Source organism: Lepisma saccharinum, chromosome 7, assembly GCF_977018435.1.
Source record: "Lepisma saccharinum chromosome 7, izLepSacc3.1, whole genome shotgun sequence".
NCBI lineage: Eukaryota > Metazoa > Arthropoda > Insecta > Zygentoma > Lepismatidae > Lepisma > Lepisma saccharinum.
The window spans coordinates 10248213-10276116 of NC_139235.1; the positions used below are offsets into that span (position 1 = coordinate 10248213).

Genomic DNA, 27904 nt, shown 5'->3' on the forward strand with positions numbered 1-27904 from the left:
TCTAGAATTGCTCCGTGACCCTCTCATTTCTTACATCATAAACATATGATTTTTCCCCTATGAGAATAACACTACAAATGGTGTCATCAGGTAAAGCCTCGTGGAATTCACAGATAATTTTAATGTTTGTCCTGTCATTCACCACAACTTGTTTTCTTTTTGAAGTGTTGATGACAAACATGGGTCTCCGTGCTTTGAATTCATCTGGTGTGTAATACATGTCAGTACTGCCAGTAGTGACCCGTTTGAATGCCGAAAATGCTTCATATAATTTAAGGAAATCATCCTTGGACATGTCTAAATTGTAATTTTCTCTAGGAAATACCTCATTTCTGCCATTTTTAAGATATATGTTCTTGATGTTGCAGTTATCAAATTTACTTGAATTTTTTTCCTGATTATTGTGTCTCCCAGTCTGAAACAGTACCACCACAAAATCAGGCATGTCGTATTGTATACTGGAGAATGAATTTGTAGCATCAAACTCATAATAAGAACCAGTTGCGGGCTTCTGTACACATTGATATGTATAAAATTGCAGAGGAATCTGTGGATTTTTTATTATATCAGCTTTGTATTTAAGAGCATAACTGGCCTCATATTCAACAACAGGGATTCTTAGCTCCATAGTCTGAATAATGCATTTGCCTGCATCAGGTAGGGTATTAGGCAGAGCTTCTCCTGTAGGGTTTAATGTGCTGTACCTTATCAAAGCATTATTATCATTGGCAGCTCTTCTAAATGTGATTCTTAAACCACCCTTCCACATAATATCTTTGTAATCTGAGAAGAATCCTGGCAACAGGCGCATGGGGAACAGCACTGTGTGGTTCTTAGATAATATCTTATCACCAGCCTCAAATCCACCTATTTTGTAGTAAGAAGCCTCGGTCTTTGATAATTTTAGTGTGGCCAAAGCTGTGGAGGTAATGCCGGGATAATCTATTCTGTTTATAACAACGCCATGCTTTCTGATCTCAATTTCAGAGAACAGATGCGGCACAAAATTGTCCACCAATCTTATATTTGAATTTGCCGGATAATCTGTACCATCGAGCTTTACAACATCAAATTTGATGTATAGATCTGCTCTGTGGGGGTGTATAAAGCCATCCCCTACATCAAGATCAACCTCAATCTCTGTGTTGGGTTTATTTAAATTTGCAAATGTCCTCCTGTTTGGGGAGAATGATTGTAGCTCATAACTCAATATTTTCCATTGTATGTATTTTTATTTAAATGTTAATCTCTATGATAGCAGTTGTTGTGGCTCCAGCAAAATCAACTAATTCTTCTTTTTCATTAGTGACCATTAATTCAATATTATCTATTCTATTATGGCACACAGGAAAATATAATGTTGGGGATGGATTGTAGATGATTGGCTCCATAAATTCAGAATTAGGTTTAAATGTTGCAATGATGCCAGTTTGTTTGTGAGTGCCTATGCCATTTGATTTGGTGATCATACCCTCGGCCACATTACAGTGAATATTCAGAGTCTCTATGGCTAAGAATTTAGGTATATTCATAGCAGTGTGTTTGATGGCCGGTTCAAGTTTTGTGTTGTTCTCAAAGCCTAACAGCTCTCCTATAGTACCCAGATCCACTGTTTCTGTAGCAGATACAATCTCTACTCTGTGAGTGACAGAATTTTGACTTAACACTACACCTCTGGGTAATTGAGCATTTAGAGTGGACAGATTATATTGCCCTGGAGTGATGACAATTTTTTGATCCCCTACTGCAATTGTGTTGTTGTGGTGTGTAATATTAGGGATCAAGTACATGCCGTAAAATGCTCTGAGAGCTATTGTTTTAGGATACACTATATCATCATGCAATTTGAGTTTCAATATTGAATTTTGGCTGGTGAGATGGAATACCCCCATGATGTTTTAAATACCACAAGGCCTTTTGAAAATTTTCAATTGATGGTTTATTTATTTGAGACATATATCTAAGAACAGATAAACACAAATGTCCGCAATTAACATCTTTGAAGTTTTGAACACGGGCATTATTGTAATAAAGATTAGCTGATTTTAAATATTTTACTAAATTTTCAGGTGGAACACCTCCAAATGAATCAAACACAAATGCCTCATCTTTTAAATATTTAAGATAACAGATCCAGTGAGTGCCCTGATTTTTGTACTCATCCAAATTAACAATGCCACACTCTTTGTTGAGTGGTTGTTCTGGTAAAGAATCAGACATGTACACACCTCTAAAATGTTTGATGCCCAGTGGCTTGATTAAAGCTTCAATATCTTGGTTTGTAAGCGGCTCTTGTTTTTTTTAAACTTATTCATGGCTCTCTTAACACCTTTGCCTTTTTTCTCCATGGCCAGGTTATGGCGCCTCTGCTCATCTAATTCTGCCCTATTTTTCTTGGCATCTATTACTGTTTTTGCTATGGCAGCTGATCCCCCGGCCAAGCTCCCAACAGCCCCGAGAGCAGCTAAGATGGCAGGGATGGTAAATATAAATCCCCCCACATGTGATTTTTTTCTTGATTGCTGTAATTTTTTTAATTGGGGGGTACTAAGCAACAATTTCATACCATGGCCCTTTGCAAGACAAGAGCTTTTTTTCTTGCGCTGCTTTTTGGTCAAAAGACTATCAATAGTTTTAAGAGATTTAAGACCTGCATAAGGTATTTGATACATAACACCCTTGGCCTTCATTGTAGGTTTATTATATACATATTTACAACCCCCACCCCAGTTTTTGTTTGGTGTTCATAGCTATGGTGGTTCCCAATGCTGCTATTTTTTCACTTAAAGAAGCATTTTTGCTTACAAATCTACCAAATGCAGCCTCTTCTAATTTCTTGTCTGCAACATGTCTCTTGTCAAGATCAGAATGTGTGTTGTATGCTATGTCATGGTCTCTACAAGCAGCATCTAGGGGATTTACACCAGGATCACCTCTGTTTAATCTATGGTCCAATTTTGTGCCTGGACCACAATACTGATAGCCTGGAATATGTAGTTCAAATGGCAGCTTGTTTATAATGTCATTAACAAGGCCCCGACCCTCAGAAATATTCCAAAATTTAGGTGGTAGAGTATTAATAATTTTTATAAGATATCCAATCCCCTTAGTGTCATTCACTATAAAATTAGACAATTTTGTGCTTATCATGTCCATAATTCCAACTTTTTCATTGTAAAAATTGTGGTTCCCAGCATTTTCCTCCCCAGCTATCACCAATAACCTATCTACAAGTTTCCTGACATCATCAACCCACACAAATTCTTTAGGCAGGGTGTTGTATTGTTTGATTCCACTGCCAGTCTTGATCTGTGACCATATGGGCTTGATTAAATTGTTGTATTTTGCTCCACTGCTAGACTTGACTCTTTTTTGTGTGGGATCATTGTTCTGGTATAGAGCATCTGATTTTATTAATATTTCTTTGTAATAATCATAATCTTGATCTGTATAGCTGCCAGGCCTTTTCCGAGTCATCAATTCCCACAATCCAGGTGTTCCGGGATATTTAACAAAAGCACCTTTTTCTCCGAGACGAGATTCTGAATAAACAATCAGATCATCTCCCATAAATGTTACTCTGAAATTGCCAATTCTATGTATGATGCTACCATCACGCTCTGTGTCAGCATATAAACCAAAGACCTCATCTTTGTTGTCTTTAGGTGTGGTTAAATATTTTTGAGCAAGAAGACCCAATTCAATAGGATCCTGTGTAGCTTCAATTCTTCTAGGAGCAATAGGACTAGGTGTATGAATACTGGAAAGTGGGGTGAATGAATAATCTAATATGTTCCTTGCAGCTACAGGCACAAGCTCTGTGATCAAATTTTGATTTTGCTCTGTAACAGTTTTGATATTTTTTCCTAATTCACTAATAGCATCAATTACAGGCTGTTCTGTTTGTTTGTGTTTTTCATAGATTCCCCGGTTCTCTGATTTCCATCCCTTAAATCTTTTTACAAGATAATCTCTTAACTTAAGATCATCAATGATTGGCCTTTTCATGGTTATTTATTTATGTTTCAATGTCTAGAAAATTGTTGATTTTATTTCTGTATTTGCCACTATTGGGTGTTCTTGTCATATCAATTGTGACAAACCCATAACTGTCCTGGTTCCAGCACCTGCTGCAAAACTTGGAAAAATCATTGTAGCTCAAGTCCCCACCTACATATTCATCATGTATGTGTTTGAGGTTGGTATGATCTTGATGAAACACACATATAAAATTGCTGTTGTCTCGGATCAGCTGCTTCGGTATTTTTGAAAAAGTCTGTGCCAGGTAGAAACAATCAATGTTTTTGTGCCGGCCCTGTGTAAAGAAATTTCTAACCTTGTTTTGATTATCCAGTATAATGTCATCAAACACAACAACAGAATTATCGAGACATTCGTGAAGTGGCTTAACATCTGGTTCAAAAGTGGCTATATCCAATCCATCATATAGCTTCATCAGCTGCTGATATTTTAATTGTTCCAAGCTCTTAGAAAAGACATACAAGTGCCTGTTTTTCCAGTCTAACCAGTTGGGTGCCAATAAAAAATTATCAACCATTAGTGTAGTTTTACCACAAGCAGATGGCCCAACAATAAGACACCTAATATTATCAGGCAGCAAGTTGCCATTTCTCTTATTCTGTTGTTCAGGTTCTGGCAGCCTTTTTATAACATCCCAGGTGCTCATATTATCACTTTGTTTGCATCGATCCAGCTGTTTTCCGGATGACCTAGCCATTTGACAAATAACTTGTTGCCTTTTCTGCGGATGATTTTTTCTATGAGATATGTGTCAGGCTGTTTAGTTTTGCTGAGCTCTTCTTCATAGAACCTGCCTTTGAGAATTTCTCCTCGGTGGTCTTTTATTATATATGTGTTAAGGGTCCCGGGTTTAATTTGAACCACTGTAAATAATTCAGTGCTCCAGTTTCTTGTAAAGCCTCTTTTGAATAAGTGCTTATATTTGCTGATTCTTACTTGATCACCCACCCTGTATTTGGCCTTTCTTGTTGTTGGCTGGTATCTAGGATAATAAACAGTCCTGATCAATTTTTGCTCATCAGATGAAGTTACTTCAGAGGGTTTCATGTTGATTGTGGAATGGACCGAGTTGTTATATTTATGTAGAAGTTCTGGAAGAATATTAATCCATTTATAATTACCTTGGAGGGTAAATTGTTTATACATAAGATTTTTTAAGGTTCTGTTGAATCTTTCTACAATTGAGGCCTTGAGGTCACTGTAACTCGAGTAATGTTTTATTGCCTGGCTTTTAATAAATTGTTGGAACACAGAATTATAAAATTCTTTGCCATTATCTGTTTGCAAATAGCGCGGTGATCTTCCACTCTGATTGATGATTGTCCTGATGGCTTCTGTAACACATTTTCCAGTCTTGGATTTGAGTGGCACAGCCCAGCAAATTTTGAAAATGTGTCTATTACAGTGAGTAGATACTTGTAGCCCTTGTTGATTTTGTCTAAGTTTTTCAACTGTCCACTTGCGATTTCAATCAAGTCGCTCTGCCATAAATCATCTATGCCCTTTGTGACTACTGGGAGTCTCTTAAAATTATGTCTGGCCTGTCTGTGTAATTCATCAACAATAATTTGTCTAGACATAATATGAAAACAGGAATATTGCAACTATGGGGTGTTCAGCTGCTGATACTACAGGATTTTCTAAATATAATTTGTCCCCTATTTGTATTTTAAATTCCAGAGAGCCATCATCTTCAGCATAGGCTGTTTCTAATGTATTGGGATCTGTAAAATCCTCTAATTCTACACTGGTGATTTTTACTTTGTTGTCAGCATTTGTTATTGATAAGGTGGGGTAGTGGTGTGCCTGTGGTTGAAGCCAATATTTGATTTTGATTGGTCTCAGTGTGCCCCCAACAAAAAACTGGTAATAAAATTGTGCAGGGGACAGCATATATATTTTGCCACCTGGTGTAAATGGAGAATCATATTCTTTGTTGGGGATGCTGTACAATTCAAGAATTACTGTATGTTTTGGATTCTCGATTATGCCTGTTATTTCCTTTTCTGCTGTAAGCAATCTGCTTGTTACAGATTCAAGGTGCTCATTGATGGTCCTAACAACATCATCATGGCCTGGCTTGATTTTTATGTCCACAATAAGTTTCTTGTATTGTTGCACAATCTCTTGAAGCTGGGTGGCAAAAACAGACAGAGCATTTGCTTGATTGGATTCCATGGTCCCTAGCTGTTGCTTGATATTAGCTACAATTTGTTGTAAATTTTCAACAACTGCCAATTTTGAATTTTGAGCAGTAAGATCATGGACCTGTCTTCTGATATCCTCAAACAGGGCATGCAGTTCATTAATATGTTGATTGGTTGGAAGAGTGGCCACTGTCTGTGTGAGTTGTTTGATCTCTGTCTGGATATTCTTGATATCTTCTGATTTCAATATCCTATTCACTGCTCTCTTAATATTTTTAAGTTCCTGTGATGTAGGAAGATTTGAAACAGTATTCTGCAAAGATTCAAGTGCCAATTTTACATTGTTTAATTCAGAAGCATCAGCCACATTTTGCATAGCATTTTGGAGCAGGGCTATATCTGCCTGAGTGGGTGTGGATTGTTGTAAAATTTCAAGTTTTGTTTGGATATCATCAATCAAGTGATGAAAATGAGATAGTTCAGATTCAGTGTTGAGGTTTTCAAGCTTTGTGATCTGGTGCTGGACACTGACAAGAGTATCTACAATACCGGGCAGGCGAGATTCTAGTACATTTGCCAAATCACTTTGCACTGCTGCTATTGTACCTTCAAGATGGGTTATGGAACTTTGAATTTTTCCAAAATCTTCATATGTTTCAAGTTGCAGCTTAATATTGGCAACACTCCGAGTTATTGCATTCAAAGCATCAGAAGATGGCAAATTGTTCATAAAATTTTCAAGTGTCTCAATTTTTTCTTTAACCTCGGCTATGGCATTGTTCAGAGGGTCCAGATTAGGTATTTGGAGTGATTGAATCTGTTCTTTTAGAGTGGAAATCACTAGATCAAAATCTTCCTGTGATTTTATGCTTTTGACAATTGTTTGGAGCTGTGCCTGGACATTATTTATTTGCTCTTCCAATTGTTGTTTCAATTGCTCAGAGTTGTTAGCCTGGGTCTTAAATTTGGCTTGAAGAGCTGCTACAGCTTCTTCTAAACTTTGAAAATTATCTAATGTTGCCAGATCAGTATATTTCTGAAGCAGCAATTTGAGTTCTGAGTCAATTTTAAGAAGAGGGTCCATGCATTGTGATTGCAAATTTGTAATTTCTAATTGAAGACTGGCATTGAGTGTGGTTTGTAAAGCTTGTAAATCACTTCTTAATTTCTTGACTCTGACATCAAGCATCAGAATCTCATCACTGTGATCTTCATGTCTTGTATGGCCAAATATATCATTAGGCATTTTTGTTTTAATGGTTATTTATTATAGAGTATCTGATTCTTAATTCTATAAAAAAGGGTATAAGCTTGTCATATGATCCAGGGACCTCAATATATAAGCAGTCACCAGCAGAAACAGTATATACAGTGCCAGAAATCATGTTTGAGTGCTTAATTCTATAAATATTTCTCCCTACTGAAATCTTGACATCACCCTCAGGGGTTGTAATAAATTGCAATTGCCCACCTACAGGTAATTGGTAATGATTTAAATTATTGTTAAATATGTACAATGTTTTACCTGTTTCATCATCAACATCTGTAAGTATGCTGTTCAGATGAATAATTAAGAAACCACTCAGTTTAGACAGCATATCAGAAGAGGGTTGTGGTGTTGGCAGCTCCATAATAGCCTGTTTTTTGAACCCAAATAAGTTCATAGGCATGTTTATTTATTTCAAATCATGCTCTGTAATTGGGCATTGATTTCCATTTTTCAAATCACAATGCCCCCATGGTAAAGTATGTATGCCACATGATAAAATGCATCTCTTATCATCATGTGGGTCCAGGGCCACTTTTCTTACAATATTTGTAGTCAACAAGTGACCCTCACTCTGAATTCTATTTTCTGATGTTTTGATTAAATTCTGGGATTTGAGGCAATTTTCATAATCTTCAAATTGGAGATCTTTGTCAACAGTTACTCTGCCAATGCCCTTAGCCTTTTTGGCAACAGCGCCACTACATGTTTCAAAAGTGTACATCCTGGCACTTAACCCAGCAAATTTCACAATAACATCACCAAGTGTCTCATCTTTTAACTTGCCAGGCACCTTTTTGTTGTGGGGTTGAATCCTTGTATGTTCACTGGTATCAAAGTATTGAAACAATTCAGGCTGTGCAATATCTTGATAAACATCTTCTGTTTGAATATCAAGAATAAAACTATCCGTGTCCATGTACATCAATTTTACACGATCACCATAAAAAGGTTTCAGCACATCATAATACAATGTTAACATATGTAATTTGGACGATTCCAATATCACAGCCCCTACATAAATAGGTTTATCAAATTTGATCTTTGTTTTTTTCATGTTGAAAAGTGCCATGTGCTCATCATAAATTCTTCTGTAATTGAAATTAGGCTTTGCAACCAATTTTTTGCTCAGGCTGGGGTCAGTAATTATTTTAACATCGGTATGTTTCCTGACATTTTCAATAGTTTTGCCATACACTGAATTCACCATCAATTTAAACAAGCCCTTATCAAATTGGCTCTTTGCAGATGTTCGAAGCTCTGTATTTGTATCAATGTATGGTTTCAACCATTCTGAGTGCCTGAACCTCAAAACTTTTCCAATTTTGGTCACTTGAACACCATGTTTCATCAGGAACTGGAGGTTTTTGTAATATATGACATAGCCTTGTTTTGGCTCCAGGGTCATCATGAGCTTCTTCTGTTTAGAGCCAGGTGAGCACTGAACCTCGGGAATTGGGGGCAGATCAGAAAATTTGTTGTGCAAATCATCAGGAATTGTCAGATCAACCTCTAAGAAGAGGCCATAGTCACTGTCATCAAAGTCCTGAAGATCTTCAATATTGAAATCTTCGACCCATTCAAGCCCTGCATATGGCAGTTTTTGCATCATGGCATGACCATAGAGGCTGTTTGCATCTACATACGTTATATAATTTGATGGCCGTGCTGGATCATAATCAGGCATATATTTGTTATTTGCTCTGGCATATCTCTGAGAACATTGCACCATCCCCCCTCTTATACCTTTCTCCATAAACAGATACGTATCTTGATCTTGGATCAGATCCAATGGCTTTTTGGTGTTGAAAAACATTGCGGCCCATGCTAGGCCCGGGGCACTGTAAAAATACACTGGGTCCAGTTTATAATTTTGCATAGAAGATTTTCTGAATGCCTGTATTATATCAGCTAAGAGGGTCACATCAAGTTTCAAATATGCCATGTGATAATCACGAAATGTCTTGCATTTTAAATTGTTCCACGTCAATTGAGCATGGTGATAATCTTCATCAGTGATTCCAGATCCTCTGATTTTGCTGTAAAACTCTTCTTGTGGTGGCAGGGAACACTCATCAAATTTAGAAAAATCTGTAACATAGTCATATGGATATACACCCTTCCGCCTAATTAATTTCAGGTCCTGATTTGGAAACGAAGCACGTGTGATTTTCAATTGATCATCAGATAATTGAGTGGCCAGTGTAGGCAGGCTAGCAGATAAAATTCTGTAAGAATCAAGAAATCTTATGTGAATAGGAACACCATTAACTTTAATTATCTTGCTAATAGATATATATTTCTCATCATTTTCAGCTAAAATATTTAAATTCTGCTTGTCAAACCCCTCGTATCTGATCAAATGATGGAAATCATAATTGGATGCACCATGGCAAAATATGGGGACAAATCTTGGTCTCTTGATCTTAATATTACAGCTATTACACAGGGCCATTAAGAATTTACCATCTGTATGAGAATGGTGTTTCACCTTGATATTTGTATCTGAAAATTCAGAATCACATACCGGGCATTTTTCTGCATTGTTGAAATCTTCAATCTGTTTCTCTGTTAAAGGCAACATAGGCTTTGATTTTAATAAAATATTAGATGCTATGTCACGGCACACATTTTCTATTCTATGTGCAAATATTTTGATGGCATTTGGTCCCATGTATAAGTGTGGCTTACTAGCTACACCATCCCGTATAACTATATAACAAAAACTGGAAGGTTCATGTAACTGGTATGGTGTAGTTGAAGATTCTTCAGGATCTGGATTGCAGAATGCAAGAGGTTTGAGGTTCGATTCAAAATCACAGACAATATATGCTGGGTGTTCCAACAAGGCTTCAAACTTATTGAATTTGCAATTTTCACTTGGATTGGGCATCACCATATGAACAGGTTTATGGTTGCCACAGTATTTCAGATGTTCAATTAACTTGTTTTTGGCAATTTCTGCACTCTCTTCACGAACCCCTTTTACCATTTTTTGACCATAAAATACAGTTAAGCATCTTCTGCACAACTTGAATATTGTATTGGATTTGTCTAGTTGTGTTCTCACTAAAGCTTCAAGATTATGTATCAGAGTGTAATGATATGTGCCATCCCCTTCAATTAAGAGCAGATCAATCGGAACAGCAGATTCATCATCAATTGTACTGATTCTGAGAGGTGCTATCGGGCAATTGCCAGTGGAACAAATAAATACATTAATAGATAATTGTTTGCCATTGATATGCTTGGCCCTTTTTTCAAATTTATCAATATTCTGAACAGACATTGGATATTCTAAACCCTCCATTGCCTCATCAAAATCATGTTCATGTTGTTTGTAATAAGTTATTCTCTCATGATGGCTTGAAACTGGATACAAAGCAGCTAATATACACCACAAAAAGCATTTCTGGTCGGTATTTTTTATATTAACCACGGCTCTTTTGTTTTTGATATTAGCAGGTAATGGCACATATGTAGATCCTTGTAATGAGCTGAATTCAGAAAGATTAACATATAACTTATGTGATGAGCCGCATAGGCTCCATCCTGATTCTTTTGCTGCAAATTCAGAGTGTTTAATATTCAATTGTTCTATCAACCTGCTTATTATTTTATCTAAATTTGTATTTGAATATACCGGTACAGTTTCTGTTATGTGGGGCTGTGTAAATTTTGTGCCATTTGGTTTCTTATATTGTGTAAACAATTTGAGGGACAGCTTATAAGAGCCATTTTGTGCATTAAGAATTGCCTGCAGATCAGGATTTATACTGTTCAAAAAATTCTCAATGCCACATCTTGGCTCTGATACAAACCGATAATCTCTTAATTGGCCAGCAAAACTGCTATGGATAGGTTCATAGCGTGGCTGCTTTGCTGCTCTGGCATTAAGAGGGGCTTCATGCTTTCTTTTCAGACCAGATGTAGATGGTTGTGTTGATGACTGTACATTTCATGAATTACATCGGGAGTACGCTTGTCACAAGGTAGACTCGCGTTACTCCAAGAAACGTCTTAACAGGCGCGAGGTCGCCCGACGTGTACATTTCTCGACACTCCACGGTGACAAGGCACTAGGCTGCCCGGCGCACCGTAATTACTTCAAAATAACATCCAGTACAAACTACCTTTTTACCTGTAAATCGGACACCAAGGCACTAGCTTGCCCAGCAATCCAATCTCTTACAGCATCCGTTGTGGGAGATCTGTCCTCCGAGCTGACCGAAGCGAAACAGCCTCTCTCCCTTCCAAGTCTCAGTTCCAACAGCCAACCTCCCCCACTCTCATCTGGGAATAAGTTTTGTTGGAGTCTGTTGCCAACGGCCCTTCTTTCAAAAGTTTTAATCTTTAACTGATAGAAAAAAAACGCCCGCCTATTTCTGAACGTTCGAGACACGACGAACAAGAGTGCTAGAGTGAGATTATTTCCGTAACAGGTCTGGCCATTCTGCGCTTGCACCTTGGGAGCGAGTCATAACTCCCGACATCTCCAATCAAGAAGTGAACCGCTGACGTCATCTCTACTCTGCGCCTATAGCTAACTCTATTGCTCACGCTGTACACTGCTCGTAGGCTCGCTGGCTAGACTCGCGCAGTCGGCTGGAGATGTTCCGAATGAACTCGGACTCTACATGGTTCTGTACAGGTAATATATGAATCTAAAAATTGCATAATAAATAGAGTTACACTAAACACACATAGATATTGTTATACACATAATTAACCGATTAACATATTAATAAAATATATAAAAAACACTGCTGTTCTGACACAGGGGTAGGGTATCACCCCGCCATAGGTTTTCTTCGAATAGTAGGTTTTGGGGAATATTTTTGGCTGCTTAATTGATGAGACGTTTTTAATATGTTGGAGGCGTGTATCTGCAATAGAACAAAATGGCATTCGGGCTGTATGTGGCAAGATGGTAATCAAATAAACATTAGAATCCTACGTTTATTATTTTATTGGCTGTTCCTACGTTTTCCTTCTTTGTGATTAGTTACAAGATTAAAAATGTGAAATATATATATGCTAAGAAGTATATAACAAACTTTAATTTTCATATATTTTTTCCAGAGTTATAAAAATAAGTTTGTAAACAAGCTGTCAAGCATAATTTTGGAGTTTTTATTGTAAATTCTCAGTTTCTAGCGAGAAGGATGTGCCTGCATAGACTGACTCAGTTTCTTGATGTCTGATTGTGCACTTGAAACGTTCAAGCGGAGATTCATCTCCATATTCAGTATATTATAGATTTCGAACGAGTACTTTGTTTCAAAAAAATGTGAAACAAAGATAAGAGTGTCGGTGATAAAATCGGCCTTATTTTCCTGTTGAGTGTTAATTAAAGCTATGCAGTCTGAAGAAATGAAGCCTACTCTCCACACCTCACACAGAGAACTAAATGCATCATATCGATTGATGCACCAGAATGCATCGATTGATGCACTAAAGTGTGTTTTGTAGCTTCTTCAAAACATTTTATGCATTTGGGTGCATTTTTGTATGTCGTGAAAGAAACACCAAAGTGCATCACTTGATTCAAGTGAGGATTTCGTTCAGTCGCGATGCACCTTGATGCACCTTCTTGCATCTTTTTGGATGATACACTTAAACGTTTGGTCTGAGCTACATACTTTATACGAAACGTCAAAGTGCATCATCAAAAAAGATGCATGCTGGTGCATCAAAACGCATCAAGGTGCATCAAAACGCATCAGCTGATGCATTGAAGTGCATCTCGACTGAAATAAATCCTCACTTGAATCAAATGATGCACTTTGGTGTTTCTTTCACGACATACAAAATGCACCAAAATGCATCAAATGTGAATCTCATTCTTTTAAGAAGCTACAAAACACACTTTAGTGCATCAATCGATGCATTATGGTGCATCAATCGATATGATGCCTTTAGTTCTCTGTGCGCTGCAGCAAGAATGTCGTCGTGTGGATATTCTCGAAATTTCTCTTTCGAACCCCCTTCAAGTCGTTCATGTACCCCTGGGGGTACGCGTACCACAGTTTGAGAACCACTATTCTAAGGTACTTAGGCAATAGTTTAGGGTTTAGTTTACTGATACTGACTCGTATACAAATGTGCATACCCCAAATAAAATACCTCCCGAAATAAAATCATAAATACGCCACCGAAGTGGGCATTCGCCCCCCCTCCCCCAAAGCAGAAATCTTAATTCGGACAGTGGTTTACTGTGGTTTTGATTATTTTAATATGAAGATAATATAGATTAATGAAACATTTCGCTTTTTAGCTACTAAAAAGAAGGTTCTTTGAACAGCTGTATCTTGCGTCTGTCTAGGTTGGCAGGAGAGGTACAGTTCGGATCAAAGGATTTAAGAGAGTATTGTACCCCCTCCCAAAAAATATGGGGCTACAATGCACCCCTATATCCTCCCCCTTCCCGCGCATCGTTTACAACAGTTTCAGAACTTCGCAATATTCGGCAGCACCATTTTCCCTTTCTGTGAAATCAGCTGATTATCTAACGTTACAATCTCAGTCTTCTACAAGCGGTACCTTTCCACTGAGCTTCGCGTGGTTAATATATTCCTGCGCCTACTGCACCGGCCTCCTGGGTCCATATTTGGATCGCTTACGGCAGCAGGGTGGGCGGGAACGGGAGAGGGGAAAGTGTGGGGGATGCTCATGGGACACTCTCTCTCCCATCACAGACGTCCACGCTACTTGAGACCAGATCTTCCCGTCTAATGTATTCGTACGCGTGGATGTAGGTAGATATGTTGACACTGGCACACACACACAGAAACAGAAATGAATAAATAAATAGATACAGAGAAAAGGAAAGATAGAGACGCGAGAAGAAAACATGCAACTCAGATATACAGAGAAGAAAAACAACAAATGATGAGAGAAATATTAGAGAGAAAGGGAAGACAGGGGCTGTTAGCGAAAGAAAAAGCATGGGAAATGGGCTAGAGACTAATAGGGTGAGAGTGAAGGAAACAAAAAAGATAGGAAAACACACACAGAGAGAGAGAGAGAGAGAGAGAGAGAGAGAGAGAGAGAGAGAGAGAGAGAGAGAGAGAGAGAGAGAGAATGATACAAAAGAGAAAGGGAGCGAGAAAAATAAGGATACAAGGATAGATAGATAAAGAAGTAGAGAGAAAGATAGACAAGAGAGACAAATTGATTAAAAGAGGTGAATGGAGAGAGAAGAGGATAAGGGAATAGATAGACAGAGAGGATGATATAAAAAGAGAGAAAATGATACATTATATATAAATATCGGTGGCGTATTCTGAGTCCAAGATCTATGCTAACTCACTATATCACGTGCTCCTAGGCTATGAATAGAAATGAGTTTACTAACTACTAAGAAATGAGGTTGCAAACTCACAAGAAATCAGGTTGCTAACTCATAAGAAATCAGGTTGCCAACTCATAAGAAATCAGATTGCCAACTCATAAGAAATCAGGTTGCCAACTCATAAGTAATCAGGTTGCCAACTCATAAGAAATCAGGTTGCCAACTCATAAGAAATCAGGTTGCCAACTCATAAGAAATCAGGTTGCCAACTCATAAGAAATCAGGTTGCCAACACAAAAGAAATCAGGTTGCCAACACAAAAGAAATCAGGTTGCCAACACAAAAGAAATCAGGTTGCCAACTCAAAAGAAATCAGGTTGCCAACTCAAAAGAAATCAGGTTGCCAACTCATAAGAAATCAGATTACCAACTCCAGAAACACCATCATCATCTCACTGATATGAATAATTTTATTTATAATTTCTGATCGATTTTTCTCCTGTATTTTATTCTCTAGACTTCAGGCTTAGCAGATAATCTAGCTAGCCTAGAATATACGCTCCTGATAAATATATATAATATAAATTGTCATAAAGTTAATCTAGGTATGGATCTTAGTATCCCCTTATAAATTAATAAATCTCCGACTACCTAACCGATCATAGCGATATTTAATAGATAGAGAGAGGGGGGGGCAGAGAGAAGGATACAGGGATGAAAAGAGATACTGAAAGAATGATACAAAGAGATGGAACGAGAGAAATGGATACAGGGATAGATAGATAAAGACAGAGAAATAAAAAGAACGAAAGTAAAGTAAGTGGGAATGAATCACAGAAATAATGCGATAGTGAAATAGAGAGAGATACAAGGTGTTAAAGAGAAAGAAAAATGGAAAGTTGAAGAGCACAGGATGATAAAATATAAGACAAAGAGAAAGGTAGACAAGGAAAACAAGGAGAGAGGACACTGAAGTGAGAGTAGGGAGAGAAAGAGAAGAGAGGAGAGAAATATAGGAAAATAAGAGGAGTGTTGAGATTTTACAAGTAACATAACGCCATCCGCAAATATGAGAGAGTGACGTTGACAATAATTGAGGGCCATGAATGAATATAGGCGTGGTGGAAAAACAGGTGTTCACAGCAGTTGCGACACCTACGTATGGGACACACCACAAGGCCTTTCCTTGGAGGAAAACAGCTCCCAGAACGGTTCACCAACTCTGCATTATTCTAGCGTTACATTGGAATCCGTTTGTCAAGATTACAGGAGGTCTTGTGAGCATCTTATAGTATTAAATATATTGAAGTTTATTTGTGTCATACCATGATTGGAAGGAACTTTATACATGCTGCCATGCGAATCTTACGTCCAATTTGGGGTGAACATGGGCGTTGCGAGTGTTTGGGGGGGGGAGGAGGTGAGGTGTGGGAAACTGACAAAACAAATCGGCTACAGCCGGATTGCGCACACTTTTCCGGTTTTATCAGTGGTATCTGATAAGCCGTTGACAAGCTGTCACAATGTACAGGATTGCGCACAGAAAAATGATGCGATGTTGTCAGATGTAAAATGTTCTCAAGGCGTTCTCACTTCTGTTGTGTTTGTTTGTGTGTGTCTGCGTGTGTGTGTGTGTGAGGACTTACACGTGTTTTTGCTGTGTTTTGCCTAACCTAACCTAACCTAACCTATATTGACTTGCTACATTTACTGGTCAAATTATATTTTTTATTTAATACTTGAGAGATTTACTATTTTATTTCTAATTTCTCCCTCTCTTCTTGTCTAAAGGAAAAAAAAAAACAGTTTTGCGCACAGACAGTTTTGCGCAATCCTGGATCTAAAGTGTGCGCAATTCGGTTGCTGCGAACAAATCAAGCAGAAAGCTTTTTAATTTGTGAGTCAGTAACAACAATGTAGTTTAGTTATTTAGAATTTCACCAGAAAATGCCAGGGAATACCAGCTATAACTTGTCCCGGCAATCTCTGGAACAAGGCCGCGCATAGCAGCAGAGAAGAGGGGAAATCGAGTGGGCAGAGGGAAGCAGTTTTCCTCTCACGTGTTCATTGGTGGAGCCGTCTCGCGTCACTACTTACGCAGAGACTTCATTTCGCTCTCTTGCTCCAGTGATAACCGGGACAGGAGCTGGAAGAATTGAGTGTGCCACTCTCCGTGGCAGAGTCGTTAGCACGGCATGCCTCGACGTCAGAGGTGCCGGGTTCGTTTATTGGTGAGTGTCCCATCAACAATTTCAGCCAACCATCATACATTCTCATCGTCGCGATTATTCACAAGTGGAAGAAAGGCGACGCTAAGTAACAAAAATTAAATGAAATCAAGTCTAGTAATGAATATAAGTAGTTAATAATAATAATCCTGTGCGTAACAGCCCATGAAGTACCTTGGCTTACCTACCGATTGCCGGTCTCCCTCCCACGCTTTCCTTCGTCACCTCTAAGCGTGGAGATCTTCAACCAGTATTGGAATAGTCGGGTGGTCAGCCCGACGTATCCCCAGCCGTTATAGTAGGTCTCCGCGATCGGATTATGCTTACTCATTCGAAGCTACCCAATTTCCTCACGATGGTGGGTTGCCACCGGCCCTATACTTACTTATTTACTTACTCCTTGGCTGCTACAGCCCCAAAAGGGCCTTGGCCTCTCTCACAATGATAGCCCATTCTCTTCTGTCTTCTGCTCGACGTCTCCACCGTCTTACTCCCATCCTCCTAAGGTCCTCCTCAACGTCCTCCAACCATCTTTTCCTTGGCCTTCCTCTTAATCTTCTCCCTGTCTTCAGGCATTCTTTCCACATGTCCTAGCTACCTCAGTCTCATGCTTCTTATATCGGAAACTATATCTGATTTTTTGTAGAGTGCTCCTATACACAAGCCGAAAATTCTCGGAGACTGAACCCGGGATCGAACCCATGCCGTCCCGCAGCCGCCTTAGACCGCACGGTCGCGGAGGAGGACTATTTAAGTAGTTAGTTGTAGTTTATTTTGTTACCACTGCAAATCATGTATAGTGATGTTAATTGACGATTTCCGCTGCACATATTTAGTGTCTTTCTTTCACTTCCAAAATTTCTGCTCACTCTTTACTGATATTCTTATATAGGTACAGTGCAGCTCAGAAGAGACAAATGCAGAACTTCAGCTTCTCCTACTAATTGTCAAGCAGTGGTTTCACCAAACACGTCGTAATTTATTTTCCAAGAATAGCAAAAGAAGTGGAAACAAATCGACCAGGTTTGGCATACTGCCTTATAAGATTAGCTTTTTTATTTTCAAGGACGTTTCCAGTTTTTACAGCGGGCTTGTGCTACGACAGCGTGTGTCAAGTTAAAGCAATCTTGCGCGGCTGCTTTTTTGTTTACACTCTCGGAGCATCTCTGATGGGAACACCTCATTAACGCTCGCTCTTTTCCTTTTATGCAACGCGATGACGTCCACAAGAGGCTCAGGCATTGCCTTTTGGAGACGTTGGAGAAGGAGGGATGCACCGGCTACACGTCTATGACCTTTTCGCGTTCGTTCAATGCCACTGGTGGAAACGAACCCGCGGCCATTGGATTACGTATCCCTCTTTGTCCCTGTCTGCACCGATGGCGTATGGTAACGTCATCGTCTTGTTGATGAGTAGGGAGCGGAAGTTGATGAAATGTCATCTTTTTTCTGACATCTGGGACACGATGCCCATTAAATATACACAATATTACGCTTCGTCTAGAACCCACAAAAAGGTAATTTTAAAGTGCATTTTTTGCCAATTTTCAGGGTTTAGGTCATTTTCCCTGATTTTCGGCATTTTTCTTTCATTTTTCGCAATATTCGGTGTATTGTTTCGTCATATTTTGTCACTTCTTTCATTTTGGTAATATTCTTGAGTCTATTCACCAAGGTGAAATATATATCTCGCAGGATTCCAATTTACGAGCAAAAGAAATGCTGAACTGGTGACAGTCTTTGTTGTGTCGGGGGAAACCACCAGGTGTCCGTCTGGGGCAAACTCAGATTTAAGAGATTGCATTTTGTTTAATTTCAGTTTTATTTAAATTTTTAACCCGAAGCTAACAAATTTAATGGTCATTTTTACGTCATTTTTTACATTTTTAGGACATTCTATAGGTCATATACCTATATTTTTTAGGTGATCAACTTCCGCTCCCTATTGGTGAGGAATCTGTAACGATATTAGTTTTAGAATTCTAGTAAGGAAGTTCTTGACAGACATATTTCCTTGTTACGGTTCTGTCTTCAGTTTTGTTTTAGTTAAGGGGCGGATCCCCGTTTTGTGTGACGGGCACATGTAAGCTATGCATTGACGTGTTTATAATTTAAAAATAAACCAACACGTTTCTTATACCTTCAGGATTATTGTCAACTCTAAATGCAATAAAAAATATCAGAAATATTGCCCATTGAAGGACCAAGAAACTTATATCTACATCTTTCAAATTATTACTGATACTTCATCAATTGATAGGGTTGTTGCCTTGTAATCAAGGGGTCCCGGGTTCGATACCCGGTGGAGGCACATAGTGGTTTGGATCCTACTTTAAACTTTAGATCCCGTACCGATTAACCTGCATGTGCAAAAAGTGGACTTAAAAACAAAAATTCAAATGATGTAAATTGATTGATTGAAATTAAAATTGTTAGTGCGTCAGCACTTAGGCTATTTGGGTATTTACATTATACGTAGCCCCTTAGCTAAAATCAGCATCTGCTTCCGAGGTCTAAAATTCCCTTACGTAAGGCAGTAAACGGGCGCTCAGCACATATAAGTACAAACCACAGAACAACATACAATCTTAGAGGATTATATTTGCCGTAGGTACAGACGCCAGAGCCTCGTTCGTCTGCAAGTTGACTTTTGGCTGCCTTCCTAAAAGGTCACTCTTTACAGCGTCCTAAAGTTCATTAAAAATGAATTTGATGTATATACGTATCTGTGTATTTATTTACACGTGGCGTTCGAAGCCAATATCTGCTACCATTCTTTATCCAGCCACAAGTATGTCTCGCTGTCCAATCCCTGCCGTAAACTGGACTCGTAGCTGGGAATTCGTGTCACTGGAATTTCTCAGTTCGCCGGACACATACCAAGTAACTTGTTGGCCTTCTACAGGTTTCGCTTATGCAAATAATGTTACCCAACATTTGTTTTTAGGGAGCTTAAGAACTCGAGAAACAGCTGTACTTTCATTGTTTGCCTATTGAAAATTACATTCAGGTTTGGACAATACTAACCAGCACTCAGATAACTCAATGCATCATATCGATTGATGCGCCAGAATGCATCGATTGATGCACTAAAGTGTGTTTAAAGCTTCTTCAAAGAATCAGATTCACATTAGATGCATTTGGATGCATTTTTGTATGTCGTGAAAGAAACACCAAAGTGCATAGTTTGATTCAAGTAAGGATTTATTTCAGTCGAGATGTACTTCAGTGCATCAGTTGATGCTTTTTGATGCACTATTTTGATGTTGCACTTAAACGTTTCGTCTGAGCTACATAAACTCTGTAGTTCAGACCAAACGTTTAAGTGAATCATCCAAAAAGATGCAGGATGGTGCATCAAGGAACATCAACTGATGCATTGAAGTGCATCTCGACTGAAAGAAATCCTCCTTGAATCAAATGATGCACTTTGGTGTTTCTTTCACGACATACAAAAGCGCACCAAAATGCATCAAATGTGAATCTGATTCTTCGAAGAAGCTACAAAACACACTTTAGTGCATCAATCGATGCATTATGGTGCATCAATCGATATGATGCATTTAGTTCCCTGTGTGTGGAGGCACATAGTGGTTCGAATCCACTTTAAACTGTAGGTCCTGTCCCGATTAGCCTTGCTGTGGACAAAGTGGACTTAAAACACCAAATCAATCAACCAACCAACTTTACAAGGAAGCATTTCCTGTAATATTTCTGTTAGCGATTGCCATTCGAAGCGTGCAAAGAACGTTAGACAATATATACAGCACCAAAGGCATACGCGATGAGCCATTGTCCGAGTTTACAATTGAAACTACTAATTTATTCTTCAATACTTGTACTGTATACACTATAAAGTATGTAAGCAGTGCCATTGCTTTGTACATAATTCCTTTTTATAGGAAACGTTATTCCTCTCGGTTGAATAGTTATCGGCTTTTAAAAATGTGAAGTGATACATTGTTTACATCTCACTTAGCCGCCATTACAACTGCACTCGTGACCCAGATGTCGCTTCTGATTGGTTATGCTACGGAAATAGGATCGATTCTATGCTTGAGAAATGCCATTAAATACACCATGGCATCTGAAATGCCATAAGATCATTCACTTTACACGGTATAATTTTGCTCATGGCGTAAATATTAAGGAAAATGCTTTTGTCTCAAGTGAGCATAAGTCTGGAGAAAATGTGAAGGAATTTTGAAGTGAATCATCATAGCTTTGACGGACGTGATCATATTCATCGGTGTTGTGACGTCAACAAGGACACAAAAACATCTGTCGTGACGGGCAGGTGCGAATAACAGCAGGATGTAAGCCACTGGAACAAGACGTGAGAAAAGTGTGGTGGGGGCAGCACCGTTCGCCGAATCCCTCCATGGCGTTGTCCACCATGCCCCCACAGATTCCCACCATCAAAATGCACTTAACGTAGCCTCATGCGCGGTGGTGACCTCAGTGGAGCACAGAAGTGGGACGGGGCTGTCGATGCTTTTTTGTCACTGACCTCAGGAAAGTTCCTCGATGCCTTGTTTTTTGTCAATTTGCACGTTTTCAAGAGTTTCTGAATGTTTCGTTGTTTCATCCTCGCTTGCAAAATCTGATCGTCCAGCGCCTGAATCACACGAGGCTAGATCTTCTGCTGTATTTTGCAGTTGGACTAGGACTAGTCGTGTGGTACTGGCTCATCAGCTAGTTTTCGCCTCACACGATAATTCTCACCGTACTTGTTGATAGACTTTTGTTTTCTCATAAGACATTGCGCAGAGAAGACAATCTGTAAAGATGGACGAGCAATTTCAAGAATTTTGTGCTTTTATTAAAAAATTAAGAAATAAAAGTATGGACTAGAGATTGACTCGAAAAAAATATGGAAATCAATGCGTACCGAACAAGCTTTTTGATGAACTCGGGTATGCATATTCATACATGAGATTCGCAGAATTCATTCACAAAAAAAGTCAAACATTTATCAATACACTTGTAATAATAAGGATTTTCATTTTCAGCTAATCATATTTGACACGTACACATCTCATCGCTTTGCATAAATACCTAAATATTAATGAACTGAACACGAATGCACTGCACGTCATCTCTACTTTTTTATCGAGAAACTGAGAAACTAACAAAAACAGCTAGCACTTGGAAACCACAGACAAAAGACTCTCCTTTTTTGGCAAACTCACAGATTATCTTCACATGGCCAAACTTTGCTCTGATTAGCTGTTCCACAGAATCGGGTCGAGAGAAGCCAGTAGCAATTAGAATATGTCCTATTTCTCCAAACTAGACAAGCAGTCAGCCAGACACACTTTGGGAACCACTGAATTATTGTATGCATATTCATTACTCATGCACGAGAATCGTAGCATTCATTTTTTTAAATAAATATTTTGTTCAACATTTAATGCACTGCTAATAATAAGGATTGTCATTATCGGCTAATCATATTTGTCGTGTACAATTTTTGTCGCTTTGAATAAATTTCTAAATATTAATAAACACGAATGCACATTATCTCTGTCCTTTCATCGAGCAGCGAACAAAAACAACCAACGCTCGGAAACCACAGACAAAATACTTTCCCTTTGCCAAATTCACAGACTATCTTCACATGACCAAATTTTCGCTCTGATTGGCTGTTCCACAGAATCTAGCAAAGAAAGCCAATTGCAAATAGAGCACGGTCCACTTGTCGAAACCAGTCAAGCAGCCAGCCTGGCAGCCATCATTTCCAGTCAGGTAGCCAGTCCAGCGCCAGTTTGGGCATTCCTACTAGTTTTCCAGTTCCGTGTGATTCAGCCTTAAGGTCTAAACCGGTGTCAATACCCGATGGAGGCACATAGCGGTTCGGATCCCACTTTAAACTGTATGTCCAGTCCCAATTAGCCTTACTGTGCACAATGTGGACTTAAAACACCAAATCAATCAAGCAAACGGTGTCAGAAAAGTGTGAGTGTGGCCAATATTGATAAATTAGAGTGAACTGCCCCTCTCGGATAACCATTGACTTGCTATCCACTGGTGCTACAGATACCATAGGTTGTAAAATGTTGCCTTGTAGAAAATCTGATTTAGTTGTGATAACGACCTACAGTTCCAATCTCTTGGGACATTCTCTCATTGGATAAATCAATCTTGTTCAGTCCCCCAAGGGGAAAAAAAATTAACTTCATATAAAGAATTATGATCGATACAACGATACCATCGAACATTTCATCATCTTTTCAGCCCGTCACAATCTAACTGCAGCTCCAGTGTTGAACCTTGAAATCAAATCAATGACATTTCCGGTTAAAAATACTCTTACGCAGACGATTAGCATATTTGTATTTACACTTGAGTTTTTGTTCAGTATGAGCCATTTGGATGTAATCCTATTTTTCATGCTGTCAGTTTAAGATCCGTTCAGCATTGATCAAGCTTTTCAACTCCCAGTTGTGCTGACAGAGATATCAAAGAAACAGGTCGGCCATTCAAACAGATCCTGCTAAATCTGACATTGATATATCTCAAGGCAATGAATGAATGTCTTCCAGTCTTTCACTGTGAGTCTCTGCAGTGCGTTTGGAGCAACAAATGTGTATTTTTATTTGAGAAGATCCTTTAAACATTGTCATATTCTCAAAATGAACTTGCATAGTCCTGCGTTTTAACTCATTTGAGGAAATCAGTGTTATACCGGGTGGACAGAATTAAAGTTACCCAACTCAGAGCCCTCTGTAGCCTGTTTGAGGCATCGTAGAACTCTGAAATATGGTGAATCCACTATGCAGATCATGAGGAAGTGGATGGCGATAAAAAAAAGTGTTCAATTTTCCGCCACCAGGTTGAAATGTGGAGCTATAGGGTTGTACAAATAATCATGTTAAGTGATTTAGCCGAGTTATTAATTAGAAAGACATTTGTTAGTGGCTGGAAGTTGCGAGAAAATAATCTCTCGTTTATGGCAAGATTGCAAGGTAAAGGCAAACCCATAACCAATTGGAGCAGTTTACGTCATTATCACAACCTATCATGGAAGTACAGCACCACATTTCAACCTGGTGGCGGAAAAATTGAACTATTTTTTTATCGTCATCCTCTTCCCCATGGTCTGCATAGTGGATTCAACAAATTTCAGAGTTCTACGATGCCTCAAACAGGCTACAGAGGGCTCTGAGTTGGGTAACTTTAATTCTGGCCACCCGGTACGTGTTTGTTCTTTCAGTTGTGGTTTTCATTATTCAGGATATGGCCTTTAGATATCGATTTCCACATGCTTTCTTTGTTTTGTGCACAACCAAAGACATCTTAACTTGTTCTTCTGTCTATCAATTTGATCTTCGGTGTGAATTCTTCGTGTCGCTTTGGTCTGAAAGCTCCCTAAAGCAAGTATGCGTGAACAACAGACCGAAGCGACACGATGCACGGTGTTGAGAAAACGGTCCAGTCCGAGCGACACGTTCAGCTTGTCGTATCTCGTTCGAAAGGTTGCATTGATTACTGAGGGTTAGCTCAAAGGAACACGTGTCGCTTCGGTCCGAAATCTCCCTTATAATGCGTCCAGCTATCGATTCATTACTGATGTACCAAGTGATGCATTTAAGATGCACAAAAAGAGTTATGCATTTACTAGATCTGAGCCGAGGCCGATGTGAAAGGGGAGCCCTCTTTCCGAAGATACCCAAATGTCAAAACTTCCCTCCCACGTAGAAAACAGTGTACAGCATTTTGCAGACTAACGAGGCTCTGGCGCCTTGACTAACAGCCAGCATAATCCTCTACGGGGTTGCTGTTGCAACATCCCTATATATTTGTGACTGCCCTTTCATTCATTCCATCACCATTCATCTTTATATTCGTGGTTAGCCAAAACTGGCAGAAAACTGAACAAAATAAAGTAAACCATTCAATCAAAAACTGATGCTGATGTATCGGTATCGGCCGATAACAATGGTATCAGAAAGTATCGGTTGATTTTTTTTTACCGATACTGGTCGATACTTTTCCGGCAATTTCATTGGTCGGCGGGTTCGCAAAAATGCCGCATGACACATTTGTGGAGTCTAATTATCTGGAAACTATACAAAATTCGAAGTATCAATTGATTTTGTACAGTCCTGGCACTTCTGGGTTGTAGCAATACCATTGAAAGCACATGGGGCTGTTACAACCCAGAAGTGTCTCACACACACACAGTAAAACCTCGTTAATCCGGACTAATGGGGGGGATAAGTTGACCGGTTTAACGAAAGTCCGGATTAAGTGAAATAACCTAAAAGAACAGTAGAAAGTGCATTAAAACTCCTTTTATAGCAACAAAACAAGTTTATTATGGTGTGTTTAAAGGGCATAGGTCTAAATTCACTATACAATACAGTACAAAGTCTGCGGGAAACAGAATTTCATCAGTGGTTGACTGCCTTTTCTTTGGGAAGTTCTCTTGTTGACTTCTAGCCACATTTAAAACCTTGCATTCTGCTTCCTGCCGGATTAAGCGAAGCCTGGCTTATCGGAGTCCGGATTAACGAGGTTCTACTGTATTTTGTGATTACGTAACATTTTTTTTAAGATTGTGATGTAATTCTTGAATATTTTAAAGCAAAATTCTGGTAACTTGATGTTTACGACTGGAGGGGAATATTTTCACAATAATATTAATCAATATTTGAACAACTTGTAATTGTTACAATTTTCAAGCATCGGTATCGTTAAGAGTATTCATATCGTTAGGAGTATCGGTTTCGTTAAGAGTATCGGTTTCGTTAAGAGTATCTGTATCGTTAAGAGTATCGGTTTTGTTAAGAGTATCGGTATCGTTAAGAGTATTGGTATCGTTAGGAGTATTGGTATCGTTAGGAGTATCGGTTTCGTTAAGAGTATCGGTTTCGTTAAGAGTATCGGTTTCGTTAAGAGTATCTGTATCGTTAAGAGTATCTGTATCGTTAAGAGTATCGGTTTTGTTAAGAGTATCGGTATCGTTAAGAGTATTGGTATCGTTAGGAGTATCGGTTTCGTTAAGAGTATCGGTTTCGTTAAGAGTATCTATATCGTTAAGAGTATCGGTTTTGTTAAGAGTATCTATATCGTTAAGAGTATCGGTTTTGTTAAGAGTATCGGTATCGTTAAGAGTATTGGTATCGTTAGGAGTATCGGTATCGTTAAGAGTATGGGTATCGTTAAGAGTATCGGTTTCGTTAGGAGTATCGGTTTCGTTAAGAGTATGGGTATCGTTAGGAGTATGGGTATCGTTAAGAGTATCGGTATCGTTAGGAGTATCGGTATCGTGGTATCGGCTCAGCCCACCATTTGCATTTCTGTGTATGCTGGAACAATATTGAGCTTAACCTTCCTGGAAGAGACCGGCATGGATCTCCAGAGAGAAGATGCTCTGCCTCAAAAGGCTAATTGCTTGAACAACCTTGCTTGTCCTTTGAAGTCTGTTTGCTGTGGGAAGGTTGAGGCAATCAGCACCGGAAGTTTGGCGTGACGTCTTCTTTAAATATGGACGACAACGATGCCGGAGTTCTCGCTGTTTACCTTCCTCCCCCGCTTTCCTCCGAGGTCTCCTACCTCTGCATGCTTCATTTGTGCCATCTTGATAAGGGTAACGTGGCACTTCTCTTCACTTTCGACAACTCTTCGCACTTAATGTAAGCCATCAGATTGTCCTGCTTTTACAAGACCTTTGACACGCATCTGTTCCGTCCCACTGCTTGTTTAGCTGTAAATAATGGATTCCTTGTGACTAGGGCTCGAAAGTTCATGAAAAATCTTTTTTTTCTGGGCCTTGAAAACAATGCTAAACCTGATAGCAATCCATTTCCCTTCAGTTACAACCAGAAACATTGTTTTTATTTTGGATTTTCCGGTCTTTTTTTGGGGGGGGGGGGGGCTTTTACGTCCTTTTGAGTATTTTTTGACATTTCGGTTAAATTTTTCTAGGTTTATTTTTGCCTCATTCCTGTTGTTTTGCTAATTTTAAATGTATTTGATAGAATAACTTACATATTTCAATTTCCTAACATGGTATTTTTAGCAAGGATGGCATTAATTGAAAAGCAAAATATTATTTTTCACCGAAATCTTTAGCAACGGATTAAATAATTAATTGTGGGACGTTTATGTTTCCTCAAGGTACTTTGGGTAAAGCCTACTTTGAGGTTCCCTTGCTGGCCACTATTATATATTTAATTTGTGGTTTACATGAATGCAGTGGCGATGCTACATAAAGGGCAACTAGGGCACTGCCCCACAACAATTTTAACATAAAAAGTTCATCTGAAGAGACGATCGGTATATACGCGTAAATATTTTTTTTGTTTTTTCTCTCAACCCCTACGTTGCTGCAACCAGACTTACAGGGTATGCACCCTGTGCGAGGTTAATATATTTCTACGTCCTGTTGGAGAGAGTCCAATCTCGGCTCTGCCCAGGAGACGTGACGTCACTGACTGATCCAAACATTTACAGCATAGGCAAGGGACGGTCCCCTCACAATGGAAAAGCGCAAAATTCGTAGCCGTCTCTGGGCAGTTAACGAGGTGCCCTGCCCATTCATGTTTGCCTCGTTCAGTGTTTCCAACGCTTGGCAGGCAGTTCATTCGTTCTTCCAGCATGCAGCAATAAGATAGAAAAAAATCCCTCGAATGCTTTTCTTCGCGCTTGTTCCGGCGACCTGAAAAGTTGACAACACTTTTTATTGCTCAAACTAGTCCCTCGTATTTTCAAAAAGGTCCTCCTTTCTTCCCATTGTAATTCGGATTTGGATTTGAGTTAGTGTGTGAGTTTGCGTTGCGTTCCGTCTGTACGTATTGGTCGCTTATGAAATAATTCGTTTTTCGCGAGTTTATAGTTACTGTACGTGTTTATTTATTTGTGTGATTGTGTCTGTGTTCCAGCAACTTGACATGCAGAATATCTTCGTAAGTATAAACGA

General features: G+C 39.0%; 1 protein-coding gene across 1 annotated transcript in view; it reads left to right on the forward strand.

Annotated features, from left to right (window-relative positions):
* Positions 1-27904, forward strand: part of LOC145989727 (uncharacterized) — a 233195-nt gene that overhangs the window by 62184 nt on the left and 143107 nt on the right. The window lies entirely within an intron of this gene.